Source organism: Sapajus apella, unplaced genomic scaffold (assembly GCF_009761245.1).
Source record: "Sapajus apella isolate SASKATOON/1434 unplaced genomic scaffold, GSC_monkey_1.0 scaffold7, whole genome shotgun sequence".
NCBI lineage: Eukaryota > Metazoa > Chordata > Mammalia > Primates > Cebidae > Sapajus > Sapajus apella.
In genome coordinates, this window is record NW_022436947.1 from 17085792 (window position 1) to 17101970 (window position 16179).

At 34.8% G+C, this 16179-nt stretch overlaps 1 long non-coding RNA gene across 5 annotated transcripts in view; it reads right to left on the reverse strand.

Moving 5' to 3' along the window:
• The window catches only part of LOC116550235, a 273807-nt gene that overhangs the window by 255089 nt on the left and 2539 nt on the right, over positions 1 to 16179 (reverse strand). For 4 of the 5 annotated variants that reach the window (XR_004268287.1, XR_004268288.1, XR_004268290.1 and 1 more), the window contains exon 2: positions 3647 to 8495. This is a non-coding gene — a long non-coding RNA (uncharacterized LOC116550235). Of the gene's footprint in view, positions 1 to 1847; positions 8496 to 16179 lie in introns of those variants that run through there. The other variant, XR_004268286.1, reaches the window with a different exon arrangement.

A 16179-nucleotide genomic window follows, 5' to 3' on the forward strand; every position in this document is an offset into this window, starting at 1 on the left:
TGCCAGAAGCCAGAACCATGCCTTTGAACTTCTCAGCCTGTAGAACTGTGAGCTAAATAAACCTCTTTTCTTTATAAATTACCTAGTCTTAGGTATTCTGTTGTAGCAACACAAAATAAACTAAGACAGTAGTAAAAACAAAATCAAGGATGTAGTACTTACATCTTTCTTTAAGAGATATGAAAAAATTAATGGGGCACCTATTATATCGTTTCAACCGGATAAAAAGACTCCTAAAAATCTTAAAGACTTTGTTCCTTTGAAACTTAATGGACCCAAAATACCCACAATGAAGCCTAGAGAAAGCAAGAAATGTCTTTTTTAAAAACTGCAGGGGCAGCTTGTGACACAAAGAGATGAGTGGAATAAAATATATAGAAAATTAACTAAATTTTTAAGAGGTCACAATTAGCAAAAATGTGACTACCCTAAGCTAACAAAAGGGGTAGTTACCATGAGATTTAAAAAACTCAGGTAATCTCCAACTTTCTACAGGCAGGAAACGTGCCCATAAATCTGCTTTTTTGCTCCCTTAAAAAGCATATTTTCTAATGCCTTCTTCAAAAGAGGCCAAAGAGCAAAATGGAAAAGGGTTGATACTGCAGAGGGTAGAGGCAAGAGTCATGAAAACAATTGATGGGAAGCCATTTCCAGGTAGCGAAGTAGCATGAAAAGATGCTCAACATCATCAATCACCAGAGAAATGTAAATCAAAACCACAATGAGATATTATCTCACTTCATTTAAAATGGCTTTTATTCAAAAGACAGGCAATAACAAATGCTAGCAAGGAGGTGGAGGAAAGGGAACTCTTCCTTGTACACTGTTGGTGGGTGTGTAAATTAGTACGACCAGTATGGAGAACAGTTTGGAGGTTCTTCAAAAACTAACGATTGAGCTACCATATGATCCAGCAATCCCATTGCTGGGTATATGCTGAAAAGAAAGGAAATCAGTATATCAAAGAGATATCTGCACTCTTATGTTTGTTGCAGCACTATTTACAATAGCCAAGATTTGAAGTAACCTAAATGTCCCTCAACAGATGAATGGGTAAAGAAAATGTGGTACACATACACAATGGAGTACCATTTAGCACCCCCAAAAAGAGTAAGACCCAGTCATTTGCAAAAACATAGATGGAACTGGAGATCATTATGTTAAATAAAATAAACCAGGCACAGAAAAACATCTCACATGCTCACTTATTGGTGGGATCTAAAAATCAAAATAATTGAACTCATGGAATAGAGATTAAAAGGGTATTTACCAGAGGCTAGGAAGGGCAGTAGTGTGCTAGTGGAAAGGTTGAGATGGTTAATGGGTACAAAAAAAAATTGAAATAATTAATAAGACCCAGTATTGCATAGGACAACAGTGACTCTAGTCAATAACTTAACTGTACATTCTGAAATAACTTAGAGTATAATTGGATTGTTTGCAACTCAACGGATAAATGCTTGAGGGTATGGCTACCCTATTCATCTTGATGTGCTTATTTCACTTATTATGCCTGTATCAAAACATCTCATATAACCCATAAATATATATACCTACTAGGAACCCACAAAAATTATAAATTAAAAAAAGTTAAATTACTAAAGTCAATTTTTTTCTTTATAGCAGCCACAAACAAAATGTATTATTTATGCAATTAAAAGATACCAAATAAAACTCAATTTCTGGATTTATTTATTCAAGAAATATACCATGTTGTAAGATCTTTATCGTTCACAATGATGCTTATTTTTTTAAAATATCCTCACACAAAAGTTACTTCTTGGGTTGTGATTTCTTTAACCACAATACTTAGGCAATGCCTGCTTAATGGTGAGGTTTTTGTTTTATTCTGTTAAATTTTGGATTTAGATTTTTAAATTCCCAGACCAGGCTTCTTCCAAATATAACAGATCTCTCAAGCCTGATAGAAAAATTATGAAGATTTTGACACTATTTCCTTACTGCTACTCACCATGAATAGTTTTGAATTGGTCATTATTAATGATTTGCAGCATTCAAAAATCAACATGATGTTCGGCCTTATCACAAAGAAGGCCTTGTAGAATAGAATGTGTATTTCTTCTCTTTTTTCTATAAAGATTTGTAGCAAGATTTTGCTTGTAAAAATAAAAGCCTTTTTATGTCTTCCTGTTGTTGCTGGGTCTGTATAAGTCCTTCTAAGCCTTCTACACCTGTAAAGATGGGGAGAGAGTGCTGGAGCATAGATGCTAACACAGAAGGAAAAAGAGAGAATGAACAATTCTAGCTTACTGTTCACCTGCTTCTTAGGACTAATAACAAATGAAACTGTGCTTTTACTTCCTCTGTCCTGTATAACTGACTGGAATGTAAGAGGTCTGCAAAGATATTAAATGTGTCTTTTACTCAGGTACTACATTATACAATATTTAATAAAATGCTTACTTACTAAATATTTAAATTTCTACCTGCCTAATACTATTGATAAGTCAGTCCTTCATTTTAATTCTTTGTATCTCTGCTTGTTTTCTTCTTTAGACCCCGTCTTTAAATCTTATTTCTTACAGGTTGTGAGAAGAAAAAAGTGAATACCCACCTGTAATATTAGTGCTTCTTTTCTTTAACAATTGTCTTTTAGGAAAAGTTTTTTAAAGATAGGAGGATATTGTTCCTATGTAATTTTACATTACAAAGAAAAAAATAATTGGTCTTTAAGAGTTTTCTGGCATGAGCTGACCCCAAACATAATCAGTTCAATGCTTTTAGTGTTTTGTCCACAGATATCTTCCACATATGAGTAGGTGGCTAAATAAGGGACGGTTGAGCAGACTGTTGTGAGCAAGAGCAACATACACTTGTGGTTGTAGCATCTAGGACTTGTTGAAATGATAAGTCAGATCAGCAATGGAGTTTTACAATTATGAAGATTTAGAGGCAAAACAGTACTTTTCCATGGCTTTAGTTTTAGTTTGTATTTTTTATTTCCATTTCAAAAGAGACTGACCATTCTTAAAAGGTAACAGAGATCAAAGTGTCACACTGATGATTAGCACTGCATTCAAACTACTACTGAGTATAGGTGTAAAGCATTGCAGTCTTTGCTAATTACGCACAAATGAGAATATGGGAAACAAATGGCTTGTTGAAAGTCACATGGACTAAATTATCTGATTTTAATAGCATCTGGACCACCAAAGCGCTCTCCTCCCTACTCGCTGGCCTCAAAACAGAAATCCACAGCTTCTAAAAATCAAGAAAAATAATTACAGGGCATTTTTAAGTAGCAACAGAGACTGTATGTTTCCAATTATCTGTCTCATTATGAAGAACTTTTTACAAATATTATTTTGTGCCATCTTTGAGCTAGCTGACCTGAAAAGCAGTTTCACCTTTCTCTGGGAAAGTATGAATCTGAATCCCCAGTTGGAGAAAAGGCAATGTGTACAGGCCATCATTATTTAAGCACACCTTCAGTTTCAGAACTGACTGAAAATGTGAATAGCAGGAAAATACAAGTGTCTACTGTTTGTGCCCATCTGAAATCAGGAAGTGATGAATCCCACTGGAGAGTGTTTGTTTCTATTTGGTTCCAAACCCAGTTTTCAGATGAAAGCGCCTTGGAGAGGTAGGGTGAAGCTTTGCTTTGTGAAGCAAATGGTCGGCTTACCTCCAATGCTTCAACCAGCAGGCCTTGTTCTTTCTGTTCTGTTCTGAACCAGTTTCAATAGCAAAAGAATGTTTGTTGTTTGAGGACTGGATGTTATGAAGGAGCTTTGGAAACCAAATAGTCTCAGGTGCATGCTCTTGCATACTAATGTCTCCAGGACTCTGGCTTTCACAGATAACTTAAGGTTGTATATATCCTAAAATAGTTGAATATGTTTATCTTTTGCTATAGCACTTGTATTTTAGGAAAGCAGGGGAACTAAACATTTTAAGAACCTAATTAAGAGAAAAAATAAAGTTGAAAATATGACTCTACATTTACAGAAACCAGAGTAAGTTTTCTTTTTAGTCTGTTTTGAAAATGAAAACCTAAAAAGAAAACAGATTGAGTTACATGGGGAGGAGAGTGGAAAGTGTGAAAGAGACACAAAATCCAGAGAAGTAGGTTGTACCTAAATGAAAAAAATATTAAACTATGCAATAAAAAAATAGAACATTTTCACATTATTTCTTCTTAAATCCCTCTCACATATCAAAATGAGTACTGGCATATCAGGGGTTCCTGTGATTATGAGTAATTTATCAGGACAAGAAGGACCACTGGGAATGAGGACCCAGAGTTTTCTAAAGCCTATTATCATACACCAGAAAGTACAAATTTAACAAATCCAAAATAACTTCACAATTATATATTTGTGTTTTTTCTATTCTGAACTCTAATATTGAGGAAAACTCATCTCCTTGACCAAACCAAGCTCCTTGAAGTTTTCCACCGCCCCCCTAACACTGGGCCTCATCCTTGTTCCTCTTCCTCACCTGCTGAGCTCAGCTTCAGCAAAGAATCCTGCTACAATAGTTTATCAGTCATCTCCCCTACTCTTGATATTCCAGTCAAGCTCATTCCTTCACCTTGATGCCTAATTAAGTTCCTCTCCTCCCCAACCCTTGATACTTAACCAAGCTCCTATTAGTAATTTTTCCATCCACTCTCTCATTCTAACCATTGGCTATAAATCCTTACTTGTCCCTATTGTATTTAGAGCTGAATTCAATCATTCTCCCTTATTGCAAGAGTCTTAAGCTTTAATACAATAGTCTTAAACAAAGCTTCCATGCCATTTTTAACAAATGTCCAGTGCATTTTTTTTTTTCATAGCATTTGACACAGAATAGTATGTCGGGGCTCTGGAATAATTTCACTGGGTTCAGATCCAACTATAGCATTTGCATCAGACAAGCTATTTAACCTCACCAAGTTTTAATTTTCTTATCCATAAAATGGCAATAATAAAGTCTGTATCATACCATTGTTGACATCAATAAATGAGAGAACCCTTGCAAAGTTCCCCTGTCTAGCCCAGAGTTCGTCTTTGTTTCTTCAGAATGAAACTGGTAACAGTGAGCATTAACATTCTCTTTTAATGTCTACATAACTGCTTGACAAATCAAACTATCTTCAGAAGATATTGGACACTGTTAAGTTTTCCCAGTGTCCAGTGCTTTTTCTTCCAGGAAAAGAAGTATGGATTACCAACAACCAGAGGACCAAACACATCAGCTGCTGGTGCCATTGTTACTAGCATGCGACACTGAATTGAAAGTCACCAAAATATCAAACCCCACTCCAGTAGTAACAAACTCTCAATCTTGCTTTCCAGAAATTCCTTTGAGTTCTTAACAGTATGAATTCTTACATTTATTTTTTAATTATATTTTTGCAGTATTTATTCCTGCTGTTTTCCCTAGCTTCCAACTGTAGGCCTTCTGCATCTTAGGAGGTTTTTCTCTGCTAGTTCTCTTTTGACTGTGATTTAAGTAAGGACAAAGACAGAGATAAACATAAAATTATGTCTCTTATGCTCCGTTGTTTTCTTTTTTTATAGAGAATATAAGTTTCTATAAAAATTCTAGGGGAGAGCTCCTTAAAAAATATTTACAATGGCTTAAATGTGACAAGGTAATATATGATTCATTTCTATATGGGAATGTTTTGATGCATTATGTATCTCGTATTTTCTATTAATTCATTTTTCTTTTTCACTTCATTGACTTCATTATTTTCCTTGTAAGTTTCTGGCACGTATTGGACTGGTTATTATGGCAGATTTTTTCAAATATTAGGCCTAAGCTCAGAAAAATTTATCATTCAGAACCTGCATAGTGAAAAATAAAACAGAGCACTAATTGGAATTTCACCAGTTTAGAAATTTATGGCAATTCTGATTCTGTATTTGTGGGGAGGGGGGGCCTTCTAGTAAAAAAACAGGTTGAAACAATTTATTTTTCTCTAAATTTTCAAGTACTTGTTCATGAAACAAGAGAAGTTAGGCCTAAATAATCTGCTTGCCTACAAGAAGACCCAAGAATTTTTCATCTTCAATTATTGGATCCTGAATTCTAGAATAGTAAAATGTTTTTGTGCTTATATTATTATTCAGTATTATAAATACAAGTATTTCATTTGCTCATCTCAAATTTCTTTTTGTAGACAATTATAATTTAGTAGGTAATGCATACCATACTTGAAGGTTTAAAAAATTTTGCAACTGAAGCTTTGCACTCAGTACACACTCCTTTTCCCTTCCTTTTCTTAAAATCTTAAGGTACAATTTTTGAACTGTTTTTCAGTTTGGCTTCATAGTCTAGACAGGCATTTCACAGTGTCATATGGAAACGTTACCCTTTTTCCTTACTGTTTTATGAGTCTATTCATTTTCAGGACGAACTTACCTAACCAACAGCAGAATCATAGGCTGGTCAAGCCATGAAGGACACCAGAGAGCATTTCAAGCAGTTCCATAATTTTTTAAATGGAGAAAACAAAGACAAAAGGCACAAAGCTCACAATTTGTTAATACTGAGTTCAAGTGACAATATTTCCATTGTTTTTCTGCCATCTCTTTATTTCATAGATCTCTGTTCACAACCCAGAGACAGACCAAAACTGAAAACAGGTGGAAATACAGGAGAAAAAGTTCTACCTCACTTGCTCATTCCCCAACTGTCACAATTTTCTGCTCTTACTCATTCCCACTTGAATCTCTAAAAGGTTTAAGTCTATTTGTCTGTGAACTTTGGGGAACTACAAACCTGAGTAAAAGCTCACTATATCACATCAAATTTCTGCAGCTATCTTTTTTTTGTAAATTTAGATAAAAGCATAATGAGAATAATGCTTCATAAGTGAAACTGAGTACATTCTTTTCACTCTTCATTTCTTTGCTTGTATATCTAATTGCTCTTTTACACTTCATACTGTTATTTGGTGTATTACAAAGTTAATATTTTTTATTGTTCTGTTTATCATAGCTCTATAACATAAGAAAAATAATTGTAAACTGAGTCAAATAGTGCTACATCAGTACTCTCTGTTAGTGCTCAAATTCACAGATACTATAATAGTCACACTATTCCCTACTCTCTGACTTAGAACAAACTGTAAGAGTATGGAAACTAGGAGATTTCACATGAGAAATACTAGTAGAGACTGGACAATTAGTAAAGAAACTGCTTAGCGAAGTGTTAGAGAACAGATATATGAGTCTCATATATATTATTTGCATATTTGTAACTATTCAGTCAAAAAGACTTACTGTGCACCAAATGTACACCAGTCATTGTGCAAATGCACTGAAAATGCAACCCTGAATAAAGTATGACTGCTACCAAGAAGTAAAAAGCACTTATTTTCAATGAACATAGTGTTCATTGTCAGCAGGAGGCAAGTTCCACGATTAATGTCACAGCATAAAACCACTTCTAAAAAGAAGGCACACTTTCTAAAGAATAGTGAAAGGACCAAATATGACTTCAGTATCTCCACTCTGGTTCTTTCTTCATCATCAACCTTCTTGAGTAGCTCTGTTTCAGCTACACTCTTGAAATCACAAAGAAAACTAGCTGTAACTAAATAACTCGCACAAAGGTATTAGTTTTGGATAAGTTAAATTTTAATAGAATATTTCCGATTTCTAAATATTTCAACTTGGAGATCAATGCTTAACTCAAATGAATAGTTGCTGCTAGAAACCTTCATCAGGGGAGATTTTCAACAACTTCATCTGTATATAAATTGCTTTGCCTGCAAATGTGTAAAAAGAGATAATTGCAGTTTGCCAACTGCATTATCCATGTTTTCTATTAAATAGTTTCTGTATCTGATGTGTTGACATCTGGGGCCTTGACACCAAGGCTAGCTAATTCCTAGAGATACCAAAGAAGTATCCCTGGAGCATGCCTTTGATATTTGAATTAATCTCAAGCCCAAACGCCCCTCATGAGATACCTACCATTATCCTAACTGCCCAAGGGTCAGGCATCAGACTACTATGGTGTTTGACCAAGTTAATTAATTGTTTCACTGGCAATAATTTACAATTGTTAAATTTACTGAGCATGAAAAAAATAGTACCTTAGTCAAGCTATATGTTTCTTGGTCAAGTCAAAGCCTGGTTATTTCCTAACTATATATGACATAATGTGTCATATTTAATGAGTTTTTCTCTATGCCGTGTCATAGTACATTACTTACAAATTCATTCATAGCCTTAACAAATAACTTCAAGTTATGCTTCTCTTCAACACAGTAGACAAGGGAGGGAAGACACTGGATGACTTCCAGAACAAGTAGACTGACTAGAAGAATGAAGGGTTGGAATTCAGACTGGAAAGATATAAATGTGAAGGAGAGATTGAGGACTAGGCACAAGGAGGAAATACTTGGTATTCCCTTTCACTGAGAAGTCTTCTGGGTCAGCCTCTTCAGAATTGGGTAAAAATGGAACCTCAATTTTTTTCCAAATATGGCACTGAAGTCCTCATAATTTGAATGGAAAAGATTTATCATATTCCTGAAGAGAAACATACAACAATGTCACTATGTAAATTTCCCCCAAATTTATATATTCATATAATGTAATTTAAATAAACATATCAATGCATATTCTTTTGGATAAATTGAAATGAAAAAAAAATTCTAAAATTTGTTTAACAGATTAAATATATAAGACTAGCGTAGATAATTCTGAAGGTAAGCAATAAGGGGATATTCCCCTATTGAACTAAAATAATTAAAAGTATGCAATTTTGTTGTCAAAATAGGCAGATAAATCGATCAGAACACAAAATCCTGGAACAAATATGAAAGAATATACATTTTTTATATTTGGTAAATGTGACCATGTGAATATGGAGATGAATTATTTAAAGATAGTTTTGGAACAAGTTGCTAATGACTGCGAAAGAAAAATGAAGTTAGGCATCTAATTTATACCATATAAGAAAATAAAGTATACAGGTTAAATTTTTAATGAAAAAGCCAGACAGTAAAAGCATTAGAAATCATGCCTAATGTAAATAGAGAGAAAAAATAAAGCAAATGTAGTAAAATGTTAACATTCAAGGAGGCTGGGAATTCTTCATATTATTTTATAACATTTTGAAAGTCAAAATTATTCCAAGATAGAAAGTTTAAAAAGTGTTAGGAGAAAATATACATACATCTTGCTATAATCTTACATTGAAGAAGGCCTATCATTACAAAAGAGAAGAAAATTTAAAATTTTTACTATATAAATATTTAACACTTGAGTAAAAAACATGCATGAACATCATAATATGTCTAATAAAATGATAAATGACAAAAGGTGGAGACACTGGCAACATAAATGATACATAAAAGGTGAACGTTATTATTTCATAAGAGTTCTCACAATGAAAAGAAAAAATTCTGTATTCCAATACAAAGTATGTGGAGCATATATAGTAAATAAACAGATTATTTGCAAAAGAAAGAATTAAAGACACAATAAATGTGTGTTAAAATTGACTCTCATGAATAAAGAAGCTAAAATAAAAAGATACAAGATTTCCAAAATTTTAAATGTTTTTATGTAATTGATAATGTTACATATTGGCCTGAGAATGCAGAAAAAATGAGTACCCTCATAAACTGATAATGGGAGCACAGAGTATGTAGCAAAAACTTCTGAAGACGGTTTATCCAGTAACAAAAAATGAGTTCAAAAGCATTCCAAGTGAAAAATAAGCACAAAAATATTTTAGGTGATGTATATTATTACAATAATTATGATTTGCACTTTACAGATGAGGAAATTAGTCATATAGAGTTCAAGTAACATGTTCAAGGTCACACAGGAGGCTACTGATCCCGGAAATCAATGGGTTTTACTACTACACCCATTCTGGCACCAGTGATTTTCATTCTAAGCATTTAAAAATCTTGAAACTATTTTCATGAATTTTACATAAATAAATACAATAATATCCAATTGTGATAAGAGTTGCAAAGAAAAAAACAGGCTAATGAGATCAAGAGTAATATAAGGTTTACAAATCATTGTTTAATCTTATGAAAGAAATACTCTAAATGACTTGATTTGAGAAGTGAAAAGAATTGTATATGGAAATATTAAGTGATTTCTCCAAGGTTATACAGTCAGGATTAGAGTAACACAGTAAACAATAAAAATGTTTACTAAATAATTTAGAAAATAAATAAATAAATAATTTAGAAAAAGTAATTATAACAATATGTATAATATCTCTGAGAGAAATTATAAAAATATACTTACATGTATATTTATACACATATATTCATTTTTATGTACTAGTCATATATGTATATGTATCATGGTACCAAAGCAGCACTAGTAACATTCACCAATGACCTACATATTAATGAATAATCATTATTTTTACATCTTATTTCACGTAATTTTTTAAGAGTTTTTGGGTTTTTTGTTGTTGTTTGTTTGTTTTGAGAAGGAGTTTTGCTCTTGTTGCCCAGGCTGGAGTGCAATGATACAATTTCAGCTCACTGCAACCTCTACCTCCCAGGTCCACCTCCCAGGTTCAAGTGCTTCTCCTGCCTTAACCTCCTGAGTAGCTGGGATTATAGGTGCCCAGTATGCTCGGCTAATTTTTGTATTTTTAGTAGAGATGGGGTTTCACCATGTTGAGCAGGCTGGTCTCAAACTCCCTACGCCAGGTGATACACCCGCCTCAGCCTCCCAAAGTTCTGGGATTACAAACATGAACCACCGTACCTGGCCAGCACTCTTGATTATTACTTCTTTTTGTCCCCTTAGGTAAAACTTATTAAATTGGGGTGCTGTTGTCTGAATGTATGCCCCCCAAATTCAGATGTTGAAACCCAATCATCAATGGGATGTTCATAGGTGGTGGCAGCTGTAGAAGGGGATTAGGTCATGAGGAAGAGCCCTCGTGAATGGGGTAAGTGCCCTTAGTACTTGTGGACATCATATAATGTACCTACACAAACCTAGATAAGATAATCTACTACGTACCTAGGCTATAGGGTATAGCCTATTGCTCCTAGGCTACAAACATGTACAGCACGTTACTGTACTGCATAAGAGGCCTCAGAGAGCTTTCTCTGTACTGTGGCCATGGGAGGACACAGAAAGAATCAGAATCAGAAAGCAGGGCCTCACCAGACACTGAATTGGCTGCACCTTGATGAACTTTCTAGCTTCTAGAGCTGTGAGAAATATTTATGGTATTTTATTACAGTAGCCCAAAAAGGCCTTCTGGATTTTTTTTTCTGTTATATTTTTATTGCATGTTTATACCTTTTTCTTAAATATTTAAAATAAGGAGACATATAAAAAATAAAGAAATTTACATTTAAAAATAAAACATTTCCTGTATGGTGGATGTGTCCTGGGCACTCCTCCCTAATATAATACCAACTCTTCTTAACCATAACCAACAGGGAGAACCACTATCCTGAATTTGGTATTTAACATATTATTCTGCACATTTCTTTTTTTTAACTGATCTTTTTTCTCATCTTTACTGAGGTGTAGTTGGCAACATAAATGTTACATACTTACAGCATACAATGTGATGTTTTGGTACATGTATACATTGTGAAATGATTATCACAATTCATTGGCATCCTTCACCTCACATAGTTACCATAATAATGAGAACTTTAAGATCTACTGTCCCATCAAATTTCAAGTATACAAATGCAGTATTAACTAAAGTCACATTGCTGTATATTAGATTTCCAGAACTCATTCATCTTGCATAACTGAACTATATACCCTTTGACCAACATACTTCCATTTCCCTTACCCCCCTAACCCCTGCTTTCCACTATTCTATTCTCTGCTTCAAATACTTTGTATTTTTAAAACATTCCACATATAAATAAGATAATGCAATACAGTCATGCATCACTTAACAACAGAGATACAGTCTGAAAAGTACATCATCAGAAAATTTTGTTCTTGTGAACATCATAGAATATACTTACACAAACCTAGATGAGATAACCTGCTACATACCTAGTCTATACGGTATAGCTATTGCTCCTAGGCTACAAACCTGTACAGCAGGTTATTGTACTAAATACTGTAGGCAATTGTAACACAATGGTAAGCATCTGTGCATCTAAAATAAACGTTAGCTTTTGTAGCTTTTTTACTCTATAAACTTTCTTTTGTAACTTTTAGTTTTTTTGGAATAAGAACTAGCTCAAAACACAAACACATTATTATATAGCTTAAATGTTAAGCAGCTTAATAAAACAACTGTATTAAAATATTTTCTTTCTTTATATCCTTATTCTATAAGGTTTACTTTCTGTTTTTAAATGGAAATTTCTTTTCATTTTCTAAAGTCTTTTATTAAAAACTAAGACAAATATATACCATAACCTAGTCCTACACAGGGTCAAGATCATCAATATCGCCATCTTCCACCTCTACATATTGTTTCACTGGAATGTCTTCAGAGACGGTAACACTCATAGAGTTACCACCTCCTATGATGACAATGTCTTCTTCTGGAATACCTGCTGGAAAACCTGCTAAGGCTGTTTAAGAATTAACTTTTTTTAATAAATAAAAGTACAGCCTAAAATAACAATAAAAAGTATAGTACAGTCATTATAGAAATCCGTAACAAAGCAGTTTATTATCATTATAAAGTATTATCTACTGTACATAATTGTACATGCTATACTTTTATATAACTGGCAATGCAGTGGGTTTGCTTACAAAAGCATCACCACAAATATGTGAGTAATGCATTGTGCTACGAAATTACAATGACTATAACATCTCTAGACAATAGGAATTTTTCAGCTTCACTGTAATCTTATGGAATCTGTATTAGTTCATTTTTATACTACTCTAAAAAACTGCCCAAGACTGCATAATTTATAAAGGCAAGAGGTTTAATTGACTTACAGTTCCACATAGTTGGGGTGGCCTCAGGAAACCAACAATCAGGGAAGAAGGAGGAAGAGAAGCAAACACCTTCTTCTCAAGTGAAGGGAAAAAGAGCCCTTTTTAAAACCATCAGATTGCATGAGAACTCACTCATTATCATGCGAACAGCATGGGGGAAACTGCCACAAAGTATACAATATCAACAATATCATTCTTCCCCTGACCACTCATAAATCTCATGTTTCTTCATATTTCAAAACCAATCATACCTTCTAACAGTCCCCCAAAGTCTTAATTAATTCCAGCATTACCCAAAAGTCCAAGTCCAAAGTTTCATCTGAGACAAGGCAAGTTCCTTCCACCTATGAGCCTGTAAAATCAAAACCAAGTTAGTTACTTTTTAATTACAATGCGGGTACAGGCAGTGGGTAAATATACCTGTTCCAAACTGGGGAAACTGGCCAAAATGAAGGGCACCATGCAAGCCTGAAATCCAGTGGAATAGTCAAATCTTAAAGCTCTTAAATGATCTCCTTTTAACTCCTTGTCTCATATCCAGGTAATGCTGATGCAAAAGGTGGGCTCCCATGGCCTTACAGCTCCACTCATGTGGCTTTGCAGGTACAACCACCATCCCAGCTCCTTTCATGGGCTGGCATTGAGTGTCTGTGGTTTTTCTGGGCACAGAGTGAAAGTCATCAATTGATCTACCATTCTGGGGTCTGGAGGAGAGTGGCCCTCTTCTCACAACTCCAATATGCAGTGCTCCAGTGAAGACACTGTGTGGGGTCTCCAAACCCACATTTCCCTTCTGCACTGCCCTAGGAGAGGTTCTCCATGGGGCCTCCACCCCTGACCAAACTTCTGCCTAGACATCCAGGCATTTCCATACATCCTCTGAAATCTAGGTGGAGATTCCCAAACCTCAGTTCTTGACTTCTCTGCACCCACAGGCTGAACACCACATGGAAGCTGTCAAGTCTTGGGGGTTGCACCCTCTGAAGCAAAGACTTGAGCTATACATTGCGCCCTTTTTGCCATGCCTGGGACACAAGGACACCAAGTTCTGAGATAGCACAAAGCAGCAAGGTCTAGGGCCCAGCCCATGAAATCATTTTTTTCCTTCTAGGCCTCTGGGCCTGTGATAGGAGGGGCTTACCTGAATACCTCTGACATGCCCTGGGTTCACCTTCCCATTGTCTCGGCTTAACAATTGGCTCTTTGTTACTTATATAAATTTCTGCAGGTGGCTTGAATTTCTCCTCAGAAATGGTACTGTCTTCTCACTCTCTGTGCCTGGCAAGGATTTAAAACTTACTCTCTCTTAGATGCTTTCATGGTTCATTAGTGTCTCTCCTACACTGTTGATTAAAACAGCTTTAATAATCCCCTCAGCTTGACTTAAATTTGGACAGGTTTCTTTCTCACCTCCTTTTTCTTAGAGAATTTACTTTAGGAAACTTACCATTGTAAATTCTTTCTGTGTTTTTAAGATGTAAACCTTCTCCCAGAAATGTAATAATTAAAGAAAAAAAATTAGCACTCCTATCTCCCAGTCTCTGTGGGAGAGTAGGAGCTTAACTTCAATAAGCACTGAATGACAAACATAAATGACCTCATCAAACTAACCAACTTCCCCTATCACCTCCAGTACTTTTTCACTAGCTCACCCCAGTGCTTGAAACTCCTGTTTGTTTTTTTAGCTGAATTGTCCTTTATTGCAATAGTTTGACCCCTTTTGCAATACTCGTAAATAAAATCTTCTTGCCAGTTTTAGAAAGCATCAATGCTATTTTTCTTTTAAACTAGGAATATCTCAACTGTAGTTTCTGGAGCTAGAATGAATGAGTTTTTAATCTGGTTCATATCTTATGGCTCCTTCATCAGCCCTTAGGTGTCTCAGGGATATGGATTTGCTGATCTAGAAACAACATTAAATGTGATACAGATTCCCCAGAGCAGTGCATTGGTTCTGAAATGAAGGTCATGGTACAACCTTCCTAAAGCACAGAGGCAGTGCTAAGATACTCACTGAAGATGGGCTTGTGCTGACATTGTATTATGACAGCAATGGCAGTTTTTACCTCAAAAAATCCAGCTGAGGGAATTTTAAACTTGGAATTTTGAGCCTTATACCTCCTGCCCTGCAACTCCTTAGTTTTTAGAGAGCCTCTGGCTTTATAAGAGCTGATAAAGCAGTACTGAATCCATCCCTTTAAATTGGTAAGACAATCTAAGGCTGTCCTAGTAAAAGAGGCTCATAATACTAATAAAGATCTATTTTTTTTCCAGTCTAATATTCATGCTCTAGAAAATCCCATTTAAATGGTCCTATAATGCACTTGTCAGAATATTCTTCCCTTCATTGTGGCTCAGGTAGACCAATTTGGATTGCAGGGAGCCAGTTTGACACTGCAGGTGTGCAATCTAAAGAAATTCTGAAACAGCTAATGAAATGTATCCCAACCAGGGCCCTTCATGGGAAACAAAAGAGCAAAGACAGATTACATGGAAGTGTCTCATTCAAAGCACAAAAAAGAGTGAGGTCATAAATTATAAACACAATTTAAACTCTAAAACTCAGATATGGAAAAGCTTAAAGCAGTTAATGATTGAGGTACAAAGGAGGAGAGAAAGTATCAGCAGATATTCCTCTTTAAGATGACTGCAGGTATGTAGAAGACTGATTTAATTGAAATAAATGAAGCCACTATTTGTTAAATTTCTAATGTTTACTTTTTCTACAATTAAAGAAAAAGCAGAAGAAACAGAAGCTATTAGGTACTAGTTACAGTGCACTGCAAATAAATTCATGCTGCAGCAAAGAAGTCGACAGAGTTTATTAATTCCAGTTAGAGGTAGAGACATTCAAACAACATTGTACCTGATAATCCGAAAAAATCCCAGGTAACCGCATATTATGGCAACCAAATATCATACAAGATGAAAATAAAAATTTTTGTTTGATGGATTTTTCAAAGGTGTTATCTCAGCAAATGTATCTACTTTTTTAAGTAATTTGCAGTGACCAAGTTATTGCACAAATTTGGCAATTTACTTCTGATATCAGCAGCTTTAACCACATGTCTAGGGTTGAAAACAATATCTGGCCAAGCTAAATTGGCTCATTTTAACTGCAATTTTTTTTTTGAATTGCAACAATCTGAACTATGTTCAATTGAAAACAGCCTTTAAAACAGCCTAAACAGAGTTGTTTGAACTGTCATTGAAATATTTTACAAAATTTTTTTTCTGTCCAAAAGAAAATCTCTACTTTGAAACATTTAGTTATTGACACAGAATGTACTGA